The sequence below is a fragment of the Eubalaena glacialis genome, chromosome 9 (genome assembly GCF_028564815.1).
Source record: "Eubalaena glacialis isolate mEubGla1 chromosome 9, mEubGla1.1.hap2.+ XY, whole genome shotgun sequence".
Taxonomy (NCBI): Eukaryota; Metazoa; Chordata; class Mammalia; order Artiodactyla; family Balaenidae; genus Eubalaena; species Eubalaena glacialis.
The window spans coordinates 39,339,718-39,360,202 of record NC_083724.1 but is presented as its reverse complement, the minus strand read 5'-3'; positions in this window follow the sequence as shown (position 1 = coordinate 39,360,202).

The window sequence follows — 20,485 nt, the reverse complement described above, 5'->3', positions numbered from 1 at the left end:
CTGCTGTGTATTTCTCTGTCTTCTCATTTTGCTTAACTTAACTGTGTTTGGGGTCTCCTTTTCACAGGCTGCACGTTTGTATTTCCCATTGTTTTTGTTGTCTGCCCCCATTGGCTAAGGTTGGTTCAGTGGGTTGTGTAGGCTTCCTGGTGGAGGGGACTGGTGCCTGTGTTCTGGTGGATGAGGCTGGATCTTGTCTTTCTGGTGGGCAGGACCATGTCTGGTGGTGTGTTTTGGGGTGTCTGTGAACTTATTATGATTTTAGGCAGCTTCTCTGCTAATGGGTGGGATTTTGTTCCTGTCTTGCTAGTTGTTTGGCATAGGGTGTCCAGCACTGTAGCTTGCTGGTTGTTGAGTGGAGCTGGGTCTTAGCGTTGAGATGGATATCTCTGTGAGAGCTTTCGCCGTTTGATATTACATGGGGCTGGAAGGTCTCTGGTGGACCAATGTCCTGAACTCGGCTCTCCCACCTCAGAAGCTCAGGCCTGACACCCAGCCTAAGCACGAAGACCCTGTCAGCCACTTGGCTCAGAAGAAAAGGGAGAAAAAAAAAGGAGAGAAAGAAAAAATAAATAAAATAAAATAAAGCTATTAAAGTATAAATTTGTAAAAAATTATTAAAAATAAAAAAATAATAATAATAAAGAAAGAAAGAAGAGAACAACCAAACCAAAAAACAAATCCACCATTGATAATAGGCGCTAAAAACTACACACACACACACACAAAACCAGACAGACAGAATCCTAGGACAAATAGTAAAAGCAAATCTATACAGAAAAATCACACAAAGAAGCAGACACATACATACTCACAAAAAGAGAAAAAGGAAAAAATATATATATTAAAAAAAAAAGGAAGAGAGCAACCAAATCAATAAACAAGTCTACCAATGGCAATAAGCTCTAAATACTAAACTAAAATAAACATAAAACCAGAAACAAATTAGATGCAGAAAGCAAACCCCAAGTCTACAGTTGCTCCCAAAGTCCACTGCCTCAGTTTTGGGATGATTCGTTGTGTATTCAGGTATTCCAGTGATGCAGGTTACATCAAGTTGGTTTTGGAGACTTAATCCGCTGCTCCTGAGGCTGCTGGGAGAGATTTCCCTTTCTCGTCTTTGTTCGCACAGCTCCCGAGGTTCAGCTTTGGATGTGGCCCTGCCTCTGTGTGTAGGTCGCCTGAGGGCGTCTGTTCTTCGCTCAAACAGGACGGGGTTAAAGTAGCAGCTGATTAGGGGGCTCTGGCTCACTCAGGCCGGGGGAGGGAGGGGCCCAGATGCGGGGCGAGCCTGCGGCGGCAGAGGCCGGCGTGACGTTGCACCAGCCTGAGGCGCGCTCTGCGTTCTCCCGGGGAAGTTGTCCCTGGATCATGGGACCCTGGCCTTGGCAGGCTGCACAGGCTCCCAGAGGGGAGGTGTGGATAGTGACCTGTGCTTGCACACAGGCTTCTTGGTGGCGGCAGCAGCAGCCTTAGCGTCTCATGCCCGTCTCTGGGGTCAGCGCTGATAGCAGCAGCTCGCGCCCGTCTCTGGAGCTTGTTTAGGTGGTGCTCTGAATCCCTTCTCCTCACGCATCCCGAAACAATGGTCTCTTACCTCTTAGGCAGGTCCAGACTTTTTCCTGGACTCCCTCTGGCCAGCTGTGGCGCACTAGCCCCCTTCAGGCTGTGTTCACGCAGCCAACCCCAGTCCTCTCCCTGGGATCCGACCTCTGAAGCCCAAGCCTCAGCTCCCAGCCCCCACCTGCCCCAGTGAGCAGACAAGCCTCTCAGGCTGGTGAGTGCTGGTCGGCACAGATCCTCTGTGCAGGAATCTCTCCACTTTGCCCTCTGCACCCCTGGTGCTGCGCTCTCCGCCGTGGCTCTGCAGCTTCCCTCCCGCCATACCCCGTCTTAGCCAGTGAAGGGGCTTCCTAGTGTGTGGAAACCTTTCCTCCTTCACAGCTCCCTCCCACTGGTGCAGGTCCCGTCCCTATTCTTTTGTCTGTTTTTTCTTTTTTCTTTTGCCCTACCCAGGTACTTGGGGAGTTTCTTGCCTTTTGGGAAGTCTGAGGTCTTCTGCCAGCGTTCAGTAGGTGTCTGTAGGAGTTGTTCCACATGTAGATGTATTTTTGATGTATTTGTTGGAAGGAAGGTGATCTCCATGTCTTACTCCTCCGCCGTCTTGAAAGTCCCCTGTTATGCAATAATTGATTACTTCATAAATATGAACAAAAGGGCCTACTGTGTGTGAGATAGTATCCTAGATTCTGTGAGGAATTAAAAGATTCAGCAAAAGTGTTTCCTGCTCTCTTTGGAGCCCATGGGTAAGAAAAGCACACAAATAATCATTTCCCAAATCAAATACAGTTGGTGACTAAAACAAGTAAACAAGCAGTAAGTGCTATGGAAGTTCCAAGAAAAGGAAGGGCAAGAGCACATAGGGACAAAATTTCATCTAAGGCTTCGTGAAAGAGATGGCATTGGAGGTGGATCTTGAAGATGGGTGGTTTTCAACAGGGAGTTCTCAGGGTGAATGGAAATGAAGTTAACAAAGGTGCTCTCTATAAATACATGAACATTCATGCATGAACACTTATCACCTGGAATGGGCTATCACTTCCTTCATCCAAAACCCCTGTGTGATCTAGTAGCTAAGTGCTATATGCTTGGTAATAATATAAGGCAACAAATGTTTTTGTCTCCTCTGACTGAGGTAGAAAGTGAAAGTGAAAGGAATCATCAAAGGCTTATATGCCTGTCTCACAGAAAACCAACCAGAGCAATTGAATTAAAGCCTAGTTGTTGATTTGAAATCTATTTAAACATGCTCCCAGATTTTTTAGCATCTTTTTCTAACTCTTTGCTAAAAACTTCTGGTAACTTCTCACTCTGTGCATCCATTCTTTTCCTGAGTTCTTGGATTATCTTTATGATCATTACTTTGAACTCTTTCTCAGGTAGATTGGCTATCTCCACTTCATTTAGTTGTTTTTCTGGGGTTTTATCTTGTTCCTTTGTCTGTAACATTCCTTTGCCATCTCATTTTGTTTAAATTTCTATTTGTATTTTTATGTATGTAATAGCTTAGTTAGACGTTTCTCGACCTTGGAGAAGTGGCCCTCTGTAGGGGATGTCTTATGTGTCCCAGCAGTACACTCCCCTCTCACCACCCAAGGCCCAGGGACCAGCTGGTCCCAGGGTAGGTTCTGACCTGTGTCAGTTCTGCAGGCTGCAGGATCATAGTTTCACTCGTTCTGGTATTTGCCCCCTGGTGGGTGAGGCTGGTCTGGAGGTCTGTGTAGGCTTCCTGGTGGGAGGCACTGATGCCTGCTCATTGGTGGGTGGAGTCGGGTCTTGGCCCTCTGATGGGCAGGGCCAAGTCAAGGGGCGTGTCTAAAGATGGCTGTGGATTGAGGAAGTCTTTAGGCTGCCTGTCTGCTGATGCATGGGGCTGTGTTCCTGTTCTGTTGGCTTTTTGGCCTGAGGCGTCCCAGTTACAGGCTGTTGAGTGGGGCAGGTCTCGGTGCCAGAGACTCAAAATACGTGTCTCTGCCTCCAGCCAGAATTGATGCAGGTCCCTGCTTCCGCCACCAGCTTTTATGACCCCAGAGAGAGCCACAGTTGCCCCTGCCCCCTCGCCTCTCCAGGAGACCCTCCAAGACCAGCAGGTAGGTCTGGCCCAGGCTCTTATGGAGTCACTGCTTTTGCCCTGGGACCCAGTACACATGGACCTTGTGTGTGCCCTCCTCTTTGTTTCCCCCAGTCCTGTGCAGCTCCTGCAATCAAGCCCTGCTGGCCTTCAAAGCTAAACGCTCTGGGGGCTCCTCCTCCCAGTGCTGAACCCCTGGGCTGGGGAGCCTGCTATGGGGCTCGGAGGTCTCTCTCACTCCTGTGGGAGAACTTCTGCGATATAATTGTTCTCCAGTTTGTGGGTTGCCCACCTGGGCGGTATGGGATTTGACTGTATCATGACCTCCTACCATCTCGTGATTTCTTCTTTATGCCATTGGATGTAGAATACCTTTTTCAGTAGATTCCCGTCTTTTTTACCCATGGTTGTTCAGCAGGTAGTTGTGATTTGGGTGTGCTTGTAGGAGGAGATGAGCTCAGGTCCTCCTAATCTGCAATCTGGTCTCCAGTTTATTTGCAGAGAAGTCAGTTCTTTATAAATCCATGAACAGCAAGGTCTCCCTGGGATGGATATGCCAAGGGGACTTTCACTCCCGAAATCCCTAGCATCTTTTCATTGTTTGAATTTCAAAGAATTTACTTTTCCCACATGAAGAAATCAGGGACAAATCAAAAGGAGTTTTGGTCATCGTTGATAAATATTCTAATTAAATCCTTCATTAACTGATGACTGCCAAGAGTCAGCAGCAGGTGGTAACAGTTCCTTTGTAATCATTATAATTGTTTGAAATAATTCAGTGTTCTGTTCCAGGGCTGTTTTTGAAGAGGCCTAAGAGACACAGTGCAGATGGGCCTGATTTAAACAGTATCCTTGTTAAAAGTGCATATTATATTTGCCGGTTAAGTTATTGGCAAATTTAAATATATTATCAGTAGATCAAACTAATCATTTATTGAAAAATAATAATAGCCACAGCTGTTCTCCCTTTAATTTTTAAGAGAGAAAGTATCATGTTCACTTAGTTATGCATATCCAACATATTTTCTTTCTTTTGCACTCAGCATGTCTGATGTCACAGTGTTTCTCTTACATTATGAATAGACATCTCCGTGAGCTTTTTTTCTTTTAAATTTATGGAACATATGCAGTATCCACTTCACCCAAAGCTATAGAATAACGACGCTATTATTGTAGCCATCTGTCTCTTCACATCAGTGTCTTCTATGGTTTTATAGTCCAGTCTTAGGGCTCTGTAAGAAACAATATTGGTTAACATTAATAACTGCCTTCATCTGACAATTTACATCTCTGTTTGGAGACAGCTCCTGAAAGCATCTTTCCCAGTTAAGGGTGCAGGGTTTTGGAGGGAGGGAGGGAGGGACGACTGTCTTGAGGGAGATGGAGGCAGAGCCGCCTATTTTGCTCCACTTGACTGACGCCCAGAGGAAAGGGTGAGTCAGTCTCCCACTTCCTATTATCACTCTGCATTTGCAGTTTCCCACCTTGACAGGCAGTAACAGTTCCAGCCAATGCTAATTTGGGTAACATCTAAAAGGCTTGCCTGACAAGGCAGATTCAAATTATGAAGCAAACCCCTCACATACTGAGACCTTGTTAGCTAGATTAGTGGCGGATTGGCTCCTTGTGACAGCTTGTTTGCTAGAGGTGAGCTATCTGCATTTTCAATGCAGGCAGGTTATATCATCATTTAAAGAAAAAAAATAAAGATGTCGTTTTTCTTGTTTGTCACAGAGTTCATGTAATATTCCCTCTCGATTTTCTCATTGTTGACTTCAGAAAGAAATATCAGCAAGTGTGTACCTTTGAGTGCGACAGCTAATTTTGTTATGGATGAACAGAGTATTGTGACAAAACAGTGGCACAGCTGTCATAACAGCTGTCACATATTAATCATGACAGTGACAAATAGCATAATTACCTTATCTGGAATTCCTAGCATGTACACTCAGTATGCCCCACTGCCGAGAGAGCATATCACGCATGGTTTAATTAAAAAGACATCAATACAGGTTAGTTAGACAAGGGCTAGAAGACATTGATCCAAAATGAAAATAAAATTATTTGTAGGTTGGTGTTTAGGGACACCCAAAGACCAATTACTTAGCCGACGTGATAATTTGAATGTATTTCCCTTACTGGCCCTTCTCAATGTGTATATCACGTGGTAAATTGGCTGCTCTGCCCCAAACCATTAGCCCTTCCTCCATGAAATAGTTGATCCCCTTTTTTTTCCCAGCCTCAGCATGGGTTCTCGGGAGCCATCTTGATGTGCTGTCAATTGATTGAAGGGGCTCTATTGATAAATATGTGATTCCAGTGAACAAGTTGCGGCTAACATTTTTGTTAACTTGCTTTCCAATCAAGTACTGAGCAGGAGAATGATATTAAATCGAGTGATTTTTGTTTTATTTGGAAATTCTTCTTAAGTAAAGAATATAAGCAGGTGAGACAGTTTAAGCCTAGAAATGACAGTCTCTTACATGTGCTGTGTTTTAATATGTATTCCTGTATTCATGTGCATATACGTGTCACATCAGTATGTATAAATATGCACACATGCCAAATATATGTATATCTTTGCCCCCCCCCCAGCTATTTTAAGCTCAACAATTCATTGAATTTACTGATTGAATTCCTGGTAGCTGGTTCTTGAATTGCTCTGAAGCTGCCTCAATGAAATATTAATGAATCAATTTCCATAGACATGGACTCATCTTCCTGGATGCCATTGGAAAACACAGTCCTGCCTGCGGTGTCCTTCCACCTGTCTGTGACATGATTCGATTTTTTCTCTCTCTCTCTTTTCAATTAAATAAAAATATTGCTATCAGGAAGTTTTTGATAACGGTAGAACAGACGTTTCCATTTCTTTTGATAGGCACCTAAATGGAGGTACGCCATTTAAAATAAATTTATGTATCACTTAAGTGATATATTGAAAAGTGGGTCCTGGAAATAAAAAAAGAGGTGGCCAGTTTAGTTCTATGGTCTCTGTAATGCCCTTTGGAAATGAGGAAACTGCTGTTCTCACGACAGTCTACTTGGGAAATGTCTGTATTTTAGGAAGCGAGGGCAAACCATCTAATTGTTTACACAGTTATCAACTTTAGAAAATGTTACTAAACACAAACACTTGTCACATTAATTTAGGACTGATGGAATATAGATGGAATTATTCAGACTGTGTCTACAAAATGCCAAAAGAGCTGGTTAGAACGTGAAAAATTCAGGCAAGCAGTGATTAACTACACACAATGTAAATAGCTGGTTTTAGGTATTTGGTGGTTTGTTCACTGAAATTGACTGGTTTCTTATGCCTTATGCACGTCAATCCAGGGATGCAATAAAGCACGTTAAACTGCAATTATATCAAACAGAAAGTTTTTAGCTTCCTTCCTTCCCATTCATTCTGTTCCAGTGAAGATTATTAATGCCTGCTTTGGGTACTATCAACACCCACTTTATAGAACTCTAAAAAAATCCACTGGTAAATGGTTGCCAACACTGTTAGATAAAAACTAGGATTATGTTCTCAAATTCAATGGCTTTCACCATTTTGATTTAGAACCAGTAGTATATCTGAATGTTATGTCATCTGAAGACAATATTACCATTTCAGCACATACATATTATATGACCTGAGAACGGTATTACTGTTTCAACACATACATTCTTTCAGAGAAAACGGGAAAGCACAAGCCTGACCAAGGACATCTTCTCAATACTAAGGCAAGAAAAAAGTATTTTATCTTTGTTGAGAGAAACCGTGTCTCCCCAGGACCTGGTCCCATTTTGATCTAGGTCTTGCGGAGCTCACTTGGCTCCCATTCTTCCTGGGGCTGATCTGATTCTGCACTCCAGGTCTGAGGAATGCCTCAAAGTAGCTCCTGGCTTGAAACAGTTTGATGAAAGCTATGAAAAAACACAAAGGCATCTACACACAGCATTTTTGCATATCATGTCAAGGTACCCATTAAAGTGGGTAGCCCTTGTGTGGACCCTTGATAATAAATCCCTAGTTAAGTATAAACAAGGTCAGAAATGACCTGAAACTGGTCTCAGAGGTTGGACACCATTCTAGATCTTTCGCCTCTAGATCTTTAGATCTTGGGCTCCTGTTGAAACTAGAGGCAAAAACAAGTCTCTTAAGAATGAACCTAAGGTTTATTTATTCCACTGAGAGATATTCAAGGAGATTTTAAGGAGAATCAATTTTACGTTGTCGTAAAAGTGACAAGAAAATAAAAGCAATTTTAGCCTTCCTTGATCAAGCTTTTTAGACGGAATCTCACTCTTTTCACTGTCTATAGTCCTTTTTATTTTAGGGCATGTATTTTCTACTGTACATTGCTGCTTTTTATGTGGTATCATCTCTCTTAGTACATTGTAAGCTCTTTGAAGGTTGATTCTGTATCTGATTCTCCTTTTTCTTCCTCACGGAACCTAGGATTGTGCCTACATGTCGTAATTGCTGAATAAATATGCACATAATGAATAACAACATGTTGGCTTTAATAATTAAAACAAAGGCATGGGTTTGCTCTGAAACGTTCAGGTTGTTTCTTGAGTTTAGCATATTGCTTGACTGAAAACTCTGAGAAGGCCAAAGTGATTATTTTTAAAACGAGTTTTCTTCCACATTCTCTTCGTAAGATGGTTTTATTTCCTCCCTCCCTCCTGCCTGCTAGTGTCAATCCAGGGACGTAATAAAGCACATTAAAAGAACTGTCCTTTTACACAAAGGTTGGATTGATTTCCATTGGTTCAAGTGGAGTGGGATATTGATCCACTGGTTGAGATACAAACTCTTTATTTTCTTTTATTTATTTTTTATTTTTATTCTTGGCTGTGTTGGGTCTTTGTTTCTGTGCAAGGGCCTTCTCCAGTTGCGGCAAGCGGGGGCCACTCTTCATCGCTGTGCGCGGGCCTCTTCACTATCGCGGCCTCTCTTGTTGCGGAGCACAGGCTCCAGACGCGCAGGCTCAGTAATTGTGGCTCACGGGCCTAGTTGCTCCGCGGCATGTGGGATCCTCCCAGACCAGGGCCCGAACCCGTGTCCCCCTGCATTAGCAGGCAGATTCTCAACCACTGCACCACCAGGGAAGCCCCCAACCCATTTTTTTCTCTCTCAAACTTTCGTATCTCTGATCTTCCCTGACCTTGAAGGGTAGCTTATATATAGTACACATAACAATGTTTTACATGTTATATAATACAAAGTTCCCAATTATTCTTTGCCTTCTAAACTTGCTCCATGCACTACCTAACGAAATTCAGTGGGATGGCCTTATCCAACTTGAGTAGATTGATACAAGCAAAACTTTATGTCTCTCTGCATCCCATCACCTCTTGGATTTGTGGCCGGGTCTTTTACTCTCTATGTCTCAGAATATTTCAGTAGCACTTCCTTTGTCCAATGGTGACGATCAGCAGGTTTTCCATGTAAGAACTAGCAGGAGTAATTGTGTTTCTCTCTCTAAGAGGTTTCCTATTTATCTTCCCTGAGGTGGTGCCCATGTGGCTGTCCTGATATTGAGCAGCTGAACAGATTACACCCTGGAGCCACATCTGTGGACACATAGATCAACACCATTTTCATTGCCTTGGTGCCCAAGAAGTTTATCTTCTGTCAGTGAGATTTACTACTTTCTTCATGAACTGTTAAGGCTTTCTCTCATCCCCATGTTTCCTTTCCTCCTCCACTTTATTTGGTTTCAAACTACATTAGCATCATCTGATCTGGATTGTTAACAGCTGATTTGTTAGTTTTGTTTCCTGCCATCATTAATAAGGCTTCCTAGTAGGGCTTCTGTAGAGGAATCTGGACTAGTAAAATATGGAAGTATCTTGTATAGAAAGAAAATGACTTTAATTGGTAAGTATACATCTAATAGGGTTGGTTTTACTTGCCATGTCTAAATGCATAGTAAAGACATTTTTCATAGGACTAAATATTTTTACTGATGTTGCTTCAGCTGTTACGACATAATCCCTCAAATTTGGTTTTTTAGTTTACAGTACACCTTCATGATGCTTTCTACCTTGATTCTCAATAGAGACCTAAGGGGAGAGGAAGAGATTTTATATTATATTTTTCAGTTTTATGTTTGGAAAATCAAAGTTCAAATAGATAAGAAAATCACAAAGTCAGCTGTGAAGCCAAGACTCAAATCTAGGAAATCATATTTGCATCTCAACTTCTCCCCACTTAACTTCAATGCCACCTTCAAATAATTCTCCTTATGACTGTCAATTTGACTTTCTCAGGCTTTCTCTCACCTGTCCTAAAATCTGATACCTTTTCCATCTCCAAATGCTGTGACTTGCTGACTGGATGATAATAAAAGATTTAGGGGGTTATGCAAGTTATCTATCCACTTACCTGAACTGTAAAGTAAACCAAAAAAAAAAAAAAGAAAAAGTGAGACAGCCCTTCAGAGTATTGATTACTTCAATAGTTTCTCATCTGCCTGCGTATTTGAATTACCCGAGAAACTTTAAAAATAACTAATGATGTCTGGATCCAACCTCCAGAGAGTCTGGTTTAATTGCTCTGGAGTTGGTGCCCAGACATGGGATATTTTTTTAAAGCTCCCCAGATGATTCTAATATGCATCAAGTGTTGAAAACCACTGGGGAAATTCCTTCTCTTCACCCCCTTTTGGACCCATTCCCTTATTTTTTCCCCACCAAATCTTCAGAAACACCATGTTTCCTCAAAATCAGAATTCTGCATCTTGGACAACATTAATGGTGATACTCCAAAATTTAGAGTTTAAATGAATGTGTGTGTCTGTGTATGTGTGTTTACTTTGACTAGTCTAGGAGAAGAATAGTCATGGAGCAAGCTGTTGTGGAAATTGACTATGGGCTAGAGACATTTTGTGGCATAAATTTATAGCCACTAGAACGTCAACCCCCTCAGGGCAGTGTTTTGGTCTCTCTTGGTCACTGCTCTTTTCCTAGCATGTTGAACAGTGCTTGGCATATAGCAAACGCTCAATAACTATTACGAATGAATATTTCCCCAACATTTCTCTCACTCATCCTGAATAAGAACTTAATGGAACCCCTTGCAGTTTCCCTATGTTAGCGGAATCCCAGTTTTGGTGGCTATTCTCATATTGTTTCTCCACTTAGAAGACTTACCTCCCCACCTCTTCCTCAAGTCTAAATCCTATCATTTTTTAAGGCCTAACTTTAATGAACTTTCTTCCACAAGCCTTTCTGATTCTTCTTTGAGCTGTTATAGGCAATTATCTATGTTTCACTCATCACTACTACTTACCACTACCTATCTTATATATTGCAGTTATTTATATGTGTCTTCACTGTTCTTCTAGTCATGACCAATTTTATATTTGCATCCCTCTCAGTACACATAGAAAGCTCTCAATAAATATTTGCTTGGATGAATCACCATTGCTTCTGGTATGTTAGATTCCTATGTCACACAGTGACGAGAGGTTAAATAGCATTTTGTAATGTTTGGTTTTGTTTTATGCTTTGTATTTTAAAAAACATTTCCACATACAATATCTTATTTGCTCCTCAGCACAACTCTGAGGGATGATACAGATGGATATTATAAATTTAAATGAAAAGAAACTGAAGCATGACTACCTTAAATGATATTTCAAGGGCACACTCTTCAAAGGCATAGTGTGGATGCAGTGGCTAAGTTTCCAACTCCTAGTCCACAGAGCTTCACTAAAGAACAGTGTGTTTTCCCCCAAATTGTCTGTGCTAACTGGCATATTTTGCTTTTGTTAACTTCCGTAAGTCCACACCTCCAGCTCAGTTATAAAACCTAGGTTCACATCCCAAGTTAGAAGTGGAGAGTGTTTGTATTATTTGTGATAGAAATCTCTATGTTTTTAGGCAGAATACAATTCAAAAAGGCAGTTCTTTTTGTCCTTGTTGATATCTTGTGCATCACGTTGTTCTTGTTCCAGTGTGTCATGGCTTGTTTATTTTACTTTTCATGTAAACTTCACTTTGTTCATTAGATCAAAATCATACTAGAAAGGGGAATGCATGTTCGTAACATTCTAAGTAGGTGAATAGCTAGGCTGTGAGAAGTACCATATTGAAAAGAACCAGTAGAAAAACAATGAGAACCCAATAGTATGTGGCTTCCCAGTTGGTCTTCTGTGTGTATTTTTTTTTAACCATTTAAACTCATGCCTTTACTTATTCAGTAGTTTCTAAACACCAAGCAACAGCATGAGCATAGGGTGCAGGGCTTCCCTTTATTCATATATTTTAGTTCAAAGGAATGATTAAGAATCCATATTAAATGACCGAGGTTTTATTTTTTCATAAGTATAAAACACATGCATCAATGAAAACATCAGTCTAATCACGTGAGCAAGACTCACCATTGATTTATCCACGATGGAACTAAGCAGTAGTTTTTGACAGCACAAGGGGTGTAAATAGCTCTTCTTAATATGATTTAAATTTGATCATTACATGTTCTTAATGATAATTCATGAGCATTTTGTTCAGTTGTAAGTGCATTTATTTTCCAATGGTGGAAATAAAACGTTGTCAGATACTCTAGAATGAAATAAAATTGTATTTTGGTTTGTGTAAGATGTAGTTACACTGAGAGTTGTGCTTGACTGTAAGGGGTAAAGTAGCCTTATGATACTTTTTTTTCCCATTTACATAAATACAGTTCAGGGAATATTACTAATGAAGTGGATATGGGGTCACCTAGCCAACTTAAGAAAAGGTTACTACTTTATTTTAAGTAGCCCATCAATCATTGTGAATTAATGTCGTATTCTAGGTGAAAGCACTAATCATAATAAATTCATTTTGTATTCATGAGGGTGTCAAATGCACACCCATAGGAGTCCCATGTCATTTGTCAGTATGGAAAGAAAAATTTAAATATGACCTATTTGCAATCTCTTTGCTATGGCTTATACCCAGATGCATGTTGTAGTGCTGATGGACATGTGATGCACGTGGGGTAAAGCTGGAAACTTCACTAAGATGATTGGAAATAGAATGAAATCTGTGTCAGGAATAATGACCTCAGGCTGCTGGCTGACATTTCCATGTCCTCCAAGGAATGCCAAAGGGTCAAGAGGGTGCCTGAGGGCAGGCCTGTAAATGGGAATTCGTGAGCCCACAACAGAGCTGCCTTGTTTAATTCACTGCTTCCAAATTCTATGCCCACCCCTCATTTGAGACCATAACTTGGTGTTATTATTACCATCACTTTACCCATTACAACAGCAACATAAGAATCTTTTCTGAGCGGTTCTAGACACTGATAATTCAACAGGGCATTGGGCATGGTGCAGGAAAGGCTTTTTCTCTTTCTACCTTTTCCTCCTGTTGGAAGTATTGCAGAGAAACCCTCCTTTTCCCTTCTCTTTGAATCCATCTCCATGGGAAAAGGAGTAATATAAGTGGCAGATGGGTAGAAGAGTGAGTGTCTAACATACATTTAGAAATGTGTCTCCATTGGGTAGAATTAATGTGTTAAATGGCTTGCTGATATTTTTATCGTTGTTATTATTATTGCCGATATTATTACCTCCATTTTAAAGAAGAAAATTAAGCATAGATTGGTTAAGTAACTTATGGTTATATAGCCCAAAGTGGTGGAGTTGCCATTTGAACTGCTATTCTACCTCTCTGTAATTATACTACCTACTACATGTGATTGTTTTGAAAGTTAAGTGAGGCTAGGGATATAAATTTCTCAGGAGAGTATTTAATTAATATTAGCTAATATGAGTAATTGTATGGTTTGGAGTAATCCACTGCCCCCCCCCCCCACCTCCCAGCCTCCCAGCCCCCCAGCCCTACCTCACTGGGCCTGAGTTTTTCCTCTGGAAAGAAGGAAAGACATTGGACTTGTGGCTCCCTTTTTAGTTTGCTCTGATTGGCTCTGGTACCAAGATAGCAATTTGTCATAGGCAGGGATCCAGCTCTCTTCAAGAGGTTCTTACTGCCACCATTGCTCAGATATTTCTGGGTCCTCTGATGTTCAAGTCCTTTCTCTAGAACTAAATAGTTTTCTGCACTTTCTATAACTCCTTAGAGGTGGCAAATGGAGGCTGCTGGTGCTGTTTTGAGGCCTCTGAACCCCAGAGGACTTCACTTCTCACAAAGTTTCTCCATTTTTGGTACCAGGAAAGAATCCTCTTGCACAGTGTTTTTACCTTCAGGCCCAAAATGGCTGATTTGGGCACCGTGGAACTCATTTCTCTCATCTCATCACACATTCTCTTCCTTTCTGCCAACAACTCTCTTTGATGAAATAGAGACAGACTTGTATCGGAAGACTAAGACTCAAAAACAATGGAGCTTAAGAACTTCACACTGCCAATACTAGAAACCCTTTTATGCTCACTCCCCTTCCAAAGATTTAATAGCAAAGAACTAACCTGAGGCAGTCTATGTGTAAGAGTTCATTTTTCTAGCAAAAATGTCCTATGAAGTATTACTTCAAATGAGAGGAAGTACAGCTCAAAGGACTTGTCGAATGGCTAGATATATGATTATTAGTTCTTTTTAAACTCTAGCTTTGCCACGGAAATTTCTAAGTGGATTTGGTTAAGATATGTATTCATGCTGTTTCCCAACAAGGTAGAAATTACTCCCACTCACATTTATGGGTATTCAAATCCCATTTCATACTCAGTTGACCTTCCATGGACTCTTGTCTTGGTTTAGCCAATACCTAATAATTTAAATCTTAATCATATTATGATTTTTCTAAGTTATTATTGTCTAGTATCCTAGATTACAAGTTCTTATAAAGTATGGCATATGTCTTAATTTATTAATTTATTTATTTCTAATTTTTTTAACATCTTTATTGGAGTATAATTGCTTTACAATGGTGTGTTAGATTCTGCTGTATAACAAAGTGAATCAGCTATACATAAACATATATCCTCCCTCTTGCGTGTCCCTCCCACCCTCCTTATCCCACCCTTCTAGGGGGACACAAAGCACCGAGCTGATCTCCCTGTGCTATCTGGCTACTTCCCACTAGCTATCTATTTTATATTTGGTAGTGTATATATGTCCATGCCACTCTCTCACTTCGTCGCAGCTTACCCTTCCCCCTCCCCGTGTCCACAAGTCCATTCTCTACATCTGCGTCTTTATTCCTGTCCTGCCCCTAGGTTCCTCAGAACCACTGGTTTTTTTTTAGATTCCATATATATGTGTTAGCATACGGTATTTGTTTTTCTCTTTCTGACTTACTTCACTCTGTATGACAGTCTTTAGGTCCATCCACCTCACTACAAATAACTCAGTTTTGTTTATTCTTATAGCTGAGTAATATTGCATTGTATATATGTACCATAACTTCTTTATGCATTCATCTGTTGATGGACACTTAGATTGCTTCCATGTCCTTCCTATTGTAAAAAGAGCTGCAATGAACATGTGGTACATGACTCTTTTTGAATTATGGTTTTCTCAGGGTATAGGCCCAGTAGTGGGATTGCTGGGACATATGGTTGTTCTATTTTTAGTTTTTTAAGTAACCTCCATACTGTTCTCCATAGTGGCTGTAGCAATTTACATTTCCACCAACAGTGCAAGAGGGTTCCCTTTTCTCCACACCCTCTCCAGCATTTATTGTTTGTAGATTTTTTGATGATGGGCATTCTGACTGGTGTGAGATGATATCTCATTGTAGTTTTGATTTGCATTTCTCTAATGATTAATGATGTTGAGCATCCTTTCATGTGTCTGTTGGCAATCTGTATGTCTTCTTTGGAGAAATGTCTGTTTAGGTCTTCTGCCCATTTTTGGATTGGGTTGTTTGTTTTTTTGATATTGAGCTGCATGAGTTGCTTGTAAATTTTGGAAATTAATCCTTTGTCAGTTGCTTCATTTGCAAATATTTTTTCCCATTCTGAGGGTTGTCTTTTCATCTTGTTTATGGTTTCCTTTGCTGTGCAAAAGCTTTTAAGTTTCATTAGGTCCCATTTGTTTATTTTTGTTTTTATTTCCATTTCTCTAGGAGGTGGGTCAAAAAGGATCTTGCTGTGATTTATGTCATAGAGTGTTCTGTCTATGTTTTCCTCTAAGAGTTTAATAGTGTCTGGCCTTACATTTAGGTCTTTAATCCATTTTGAGTTTATTTTTTTGTATGGTGTTAGGGAGTGTTCTAATTTCATTCTTTTACATGTAGCTGTCCAGTTTTCCCAGCACCACTTATTGAAGAGGCTGTCTTTTCTCCACTGTATATTCTTGCCTCCTTTATCAAAGATAATGTGACCATATGTGCATGGGTTTATCTCTGCACTTTTTATCCTGTTCCATTGATCTATATTTCTGTTTTTGTGCCAGTACCATACTGTCTTGATTACTGTAGCTTTGTAGTATAGTCTGAAGTCAGGGAGCCTGATTCCTCCAGCTCTGTTTTTCTTTCTCAAGATTGCTTTGGCTCTTCGGGGTCTTTTGTGTTTCCCTACAAATTGTGAAATCTTTTGTTCTAGTTCTGTGAAAAATGCCATTGGCAGTTAGATAAGGATTGCATTGAATCTGTAGATTGCATTGGGTAGTATAGTCATTTTCACAGTGTTGATTCTTCCAATCCAAGAACATGGTATATCTCTGCATGTGTTTGTATCATCTTTAATTTCTTCATCAGTGTCTTATAGTTATCTGCATACAGGTCTTTTGTCTCCTTAGGTAGGTTTATTCCTAAGTATTTTATTCTTTTTGTTGCAGTGGTAAAGGGGAGTGTTTCCTTAATTTCTCTTTCAGAGTTCTCATCATTAGTGTGTAGGAATGCAAGAGATTTATGTGCATTAATTTTATATCCTGCTACTTTGCCAAATTCATTGATTAGCTCTAGTAGTTGTCTGGTAGCATCTTTAGGATTCTCTGTGTAGTGTCATGTCATCTGCTAACAGTGACAGTGTTACTTCTTGTTTTCCGATTTGTATTCCTTTTGTTTCTTTTTCTTCTCTGATTGCCATGGCTAAAACTTCCAAAACTATGTTGAGTAATAGTAGTGAGAGTGGGCAACCTTGTCTTGTTCCTGATCTTAGTGGAAATGTTTTCAGTTTTTCTCCATTGAGAACAATGCTGTCTGTGGGTTTGTCATATATGGCCTTTATTATGCTGAGGTAAGTTCCCTCTATGCCTACTTTCTGGAGATTTTTTATCATAAATGAGTGTTGAATTTTGTCAGAAGCTTTTTCTACAGCTATTGAGATTATCATATGGTTTTTCTTCTTTAATTTGTTAATATGGTTTATCACATTGACTGATTTGCGTATATTAAAGAATCCTTGCATTCCTGTGATAAACCCCACTTGATCATGGTGTATGATCCTTTTAATGTGCTGTTGGATTCTGTTTCCTAGAATTTTTTGAAGATTTTTGCATCTATCTTCATCAGTGATATTGGTCTGTAGTTTTTTCTTTTTGTGACATCTCCGTCTGGTTTTGGTATCAGGGTGATGGTGGCCTCATAGAATGAGTTTGGGAGTGTTCCTCCTTCTGCTATATTTTGGAAGAGTTTGAAAAGGATAGGTGTTAGCTCTTCTCTAAATGTTTGATAGAATTCACCTGTGAATCCATCTGGTTCTGGGCTTTTGTTTGTTGGAAGATATTTAATCTCAGTTTCAATTTCAGTGCTTGTGATTGGTCTGTTTATATTTTCTATTTCTTCCTGGTTCAGTCTCGGGTGGTTGTGCTTTTCTAAGAATTTGTCCATTTTTTACAGGTTGTCCATTTAATTGGCATATAGTTGCTTGTAGTAATCTCTCATGATCCTTTGTATTTCTGCGGTGTCAGTTACTTCTCCTTTTTCATTTCTAATTCTGTCGATTTGAGTCTTCCTTTTTTTCTTGATGAGTCCAGCTAGTGGTTTATCAATTTTGTTTATCTTCGCAAAGAACCAGCTTTTAGTTTTATTGACCTTTGCTATTGTTTCCTTCATTTCTTTTTCATTTATTTCTGGTCTGATCTTTATGATTTCTTTCCTTCTGCTAACTTTGGGGGTTTTTCCTTCTTTCTCTAATTGCTTTAGGTGTAAGGTTAGGTTGTTTATTTGAGATGTTTCTTGTTTCTTGAGGTAAGATTGTATTGCTATAAACTTCCCTCTTAGAACTGCTTCTGCTGTATCTCATAGGTTTCGGTCGTCGTGTTTTCATTGACATTTGTTTCTAGGAATTTTTCGATTTTCTCTTTGATTTCTTCAGTGATCTCTTGGTTATTAAGTAGTGTATTGTTTACCCTCCCTGTGTTTGTATTTTTTACACATTTTTTTCCTGTAATTGATAACTAGTCTCATAGCGTTGTGGTCGGAAAAGATACTTGATACGATTTCAATTTTCTTAAATTTACCAAGGCTTGATTTGTGACCCAAGATATGATATATCCTGAAGAATGTTCCATGAGCACTTGGGAAGAAAGTGTATTTTGTTGTTTTGGATGGAATGTCCTATAAATATCAATTAAGTCCATCTTGTTTAATGTATCATTTAAAGCATGTGTTTCCTTATTTATTTTCATTTTGGATGATCTGTCCATTGGTGAAAGTGGGATGTTACAGTCCCCTACTATGCTTGTGTTACTGTAGATTTCCCTTTTATGGCTGTTAGCATTTGCCTTATGTATTGAGGTGCTCCTATGTTGGGTGCATAAATATTTACAGTTGTTATATCTTCTTCTTGGATTGATCCCTTGATCATTATGTAGTGTCCTTCTTTGTCTGTTGTAATAGTCTTTATTTTAAAGTCTATTTTGTCTGATGTGAGAATTGCTACTCTAGCTTTCTTTTGATTTCCAGTTGCATGGACTGTGTTTTTCCATCCTCTCACTTTGAGTCTGTATGTGTCCCTAGGTCTGAAGTGGGTCTCTTGTAGACAGCACATATACAGATCTTTTTTTGTATCCATTCAGCCAGTCTATGTCTTTTGGTTGGAGCATTTAATCCATTTACATTTAAGGTAGTTATCGATACGTGTGTTCCTATTACCATTTTCTTAATTATTTTGGATTTGTTATTGTAGGTCTTTTCCTTCTCTTGTGTTTCCTGCCTAGAGAAGTTCCTTTAGCATTTGTTGTAAAGCTGGTTTGGTTGTGCTGAAGTTTCTTAGCTTTTGCTTGTCTGTAACGTTTTTAATTTCTCCGTTGAATCTGAGTGAGATCCTTCCTGGGTAGAGTAATCTTGGTTGTAGGTTTTTTCTTTCATCACTTTAAATATGTCCTGCCACTCCCTTCTGGCTTGCAGAGTTACTGCTGAAAGATCAGCTGTTAACCTTATGGGGATTCCCTTGTATGTTATTTGTTGCTTTTCCCTTGCTGCTTTTAATATTTTTTCTTTGTATTTAATTTTTGATAGTTTGATTAATATGTGTCTTGGCATGTTACTCCTTGGATTTATCCTGTATGGGACTCTCTGTGCTTCCTGGACTTGATTGACTATTACCTTTCCCATGTTAGGGAAGTTTTCAACTATAATCTCTTCAAATATTTTCTCAGTCCCTTTCTTTTTCTCCTCTTCTTCTTGGACCCCTATAATTCGAATGTTGGTGCGTTTAATGTTGTCCCAGAGGTCTCTGAGACTGTCCTCAATTCTTTTCATTCTTTTTTCTTTATTCTGCTCTGCAGTAGTTATTTCCACTATTTTACCTTCCAGGTCACTTATCTGTTCTTCTGCCTCAGTTATTCTGCTATTGATTCCTTCTGGAGAATTTTTAATTTCATTTATTGTGTGGTTCTTCATTGTTTGTTTGGTCTTTAGTTCTTCTAGGTCCTTGTTAAACGTTTCTTGTATTTTCTGCATTCTATTTCCAAGATTTTGGATCATCTTTACTATCATTACTCTGAATTCTTTTTCAGGTAGACTGCCTATTTCCTCTTTGTTTGGTCTGGTAGGTTTTTACCTTGCTCCTTCATCTGCTGTGTATTTCTCTGTCTTCTCTTTTTGCTTAACTTACTGTGTTTGGGGTCTCCTTTTTGCAGGCTGCGGGTTTATATTTCCCATTGTTTTTGGTGTCTTCCCCCAGTGGGTAAGGTTGTTTCAGTGGGTTGTGTAGGCTTCCTGGTGGTGGGGACTGGTGCCTGTGTTCTGGTGGATGAAGCTGGATCTTGTCTTTCTGGTTGGCAGGACCGCATCCGGTGGTGTGTTTTGGGGTGTCTGTGAACTTATTATGATTTTAGGCAGCCTCTCTGCTAATGGATGGGATTTTGTTCCTGTCTTGCTAATTGATTGGCATAGGGCGTCCAGCACTGTAGCTTGCTGGTTGTTGAGTGCAGCTGGGTCTTAGCATTGAGATGGAGATCTCTGAGAGAGCTTTTGCCATTTTATATTACGTGGGGCTAGGAGGTCTCTGGTAGACCAGTGTCCTGGACTCGGCTCTCGTACTTCAGAGGCTCAGGCCTCACTCCCTGCCAGAGCACCAGGATCCTGTCAGCCACACGGCTCAGAAGAAAAGGGAGAAAAAAAAGAAAGAAAGAAAAAATAAATAAAATAAAATAAAGTTATTAAGATAAAAAATTTTTAAAGTTATTAAAAATAAAAAAGTAATAAAAAAAATGGAAAGGAAGAAGAGAGCAACCAAACCAAAGAACAAATCCACCAATGAAAACAAGCGCTAAGAACTGTAGTTAAAAAAAAAAAAAAGAAGAGAGCAAGCAAATCAACAAACAAATCTACCCATGATAATAAGCTCTAAATACTAAACTAAGAGAAACATAAAACTAGAAAGAAATTAGATGCAGAAAGCATACCCCAAGTCTACAGTTGCTTCCAAAGTCCACCGCCTCAATTTTGGATGTTTCCTTGTCTATTCAGGTATTCCACAGATGCAGGGTACATCAGTTTGATTGTGGAGATTTAAT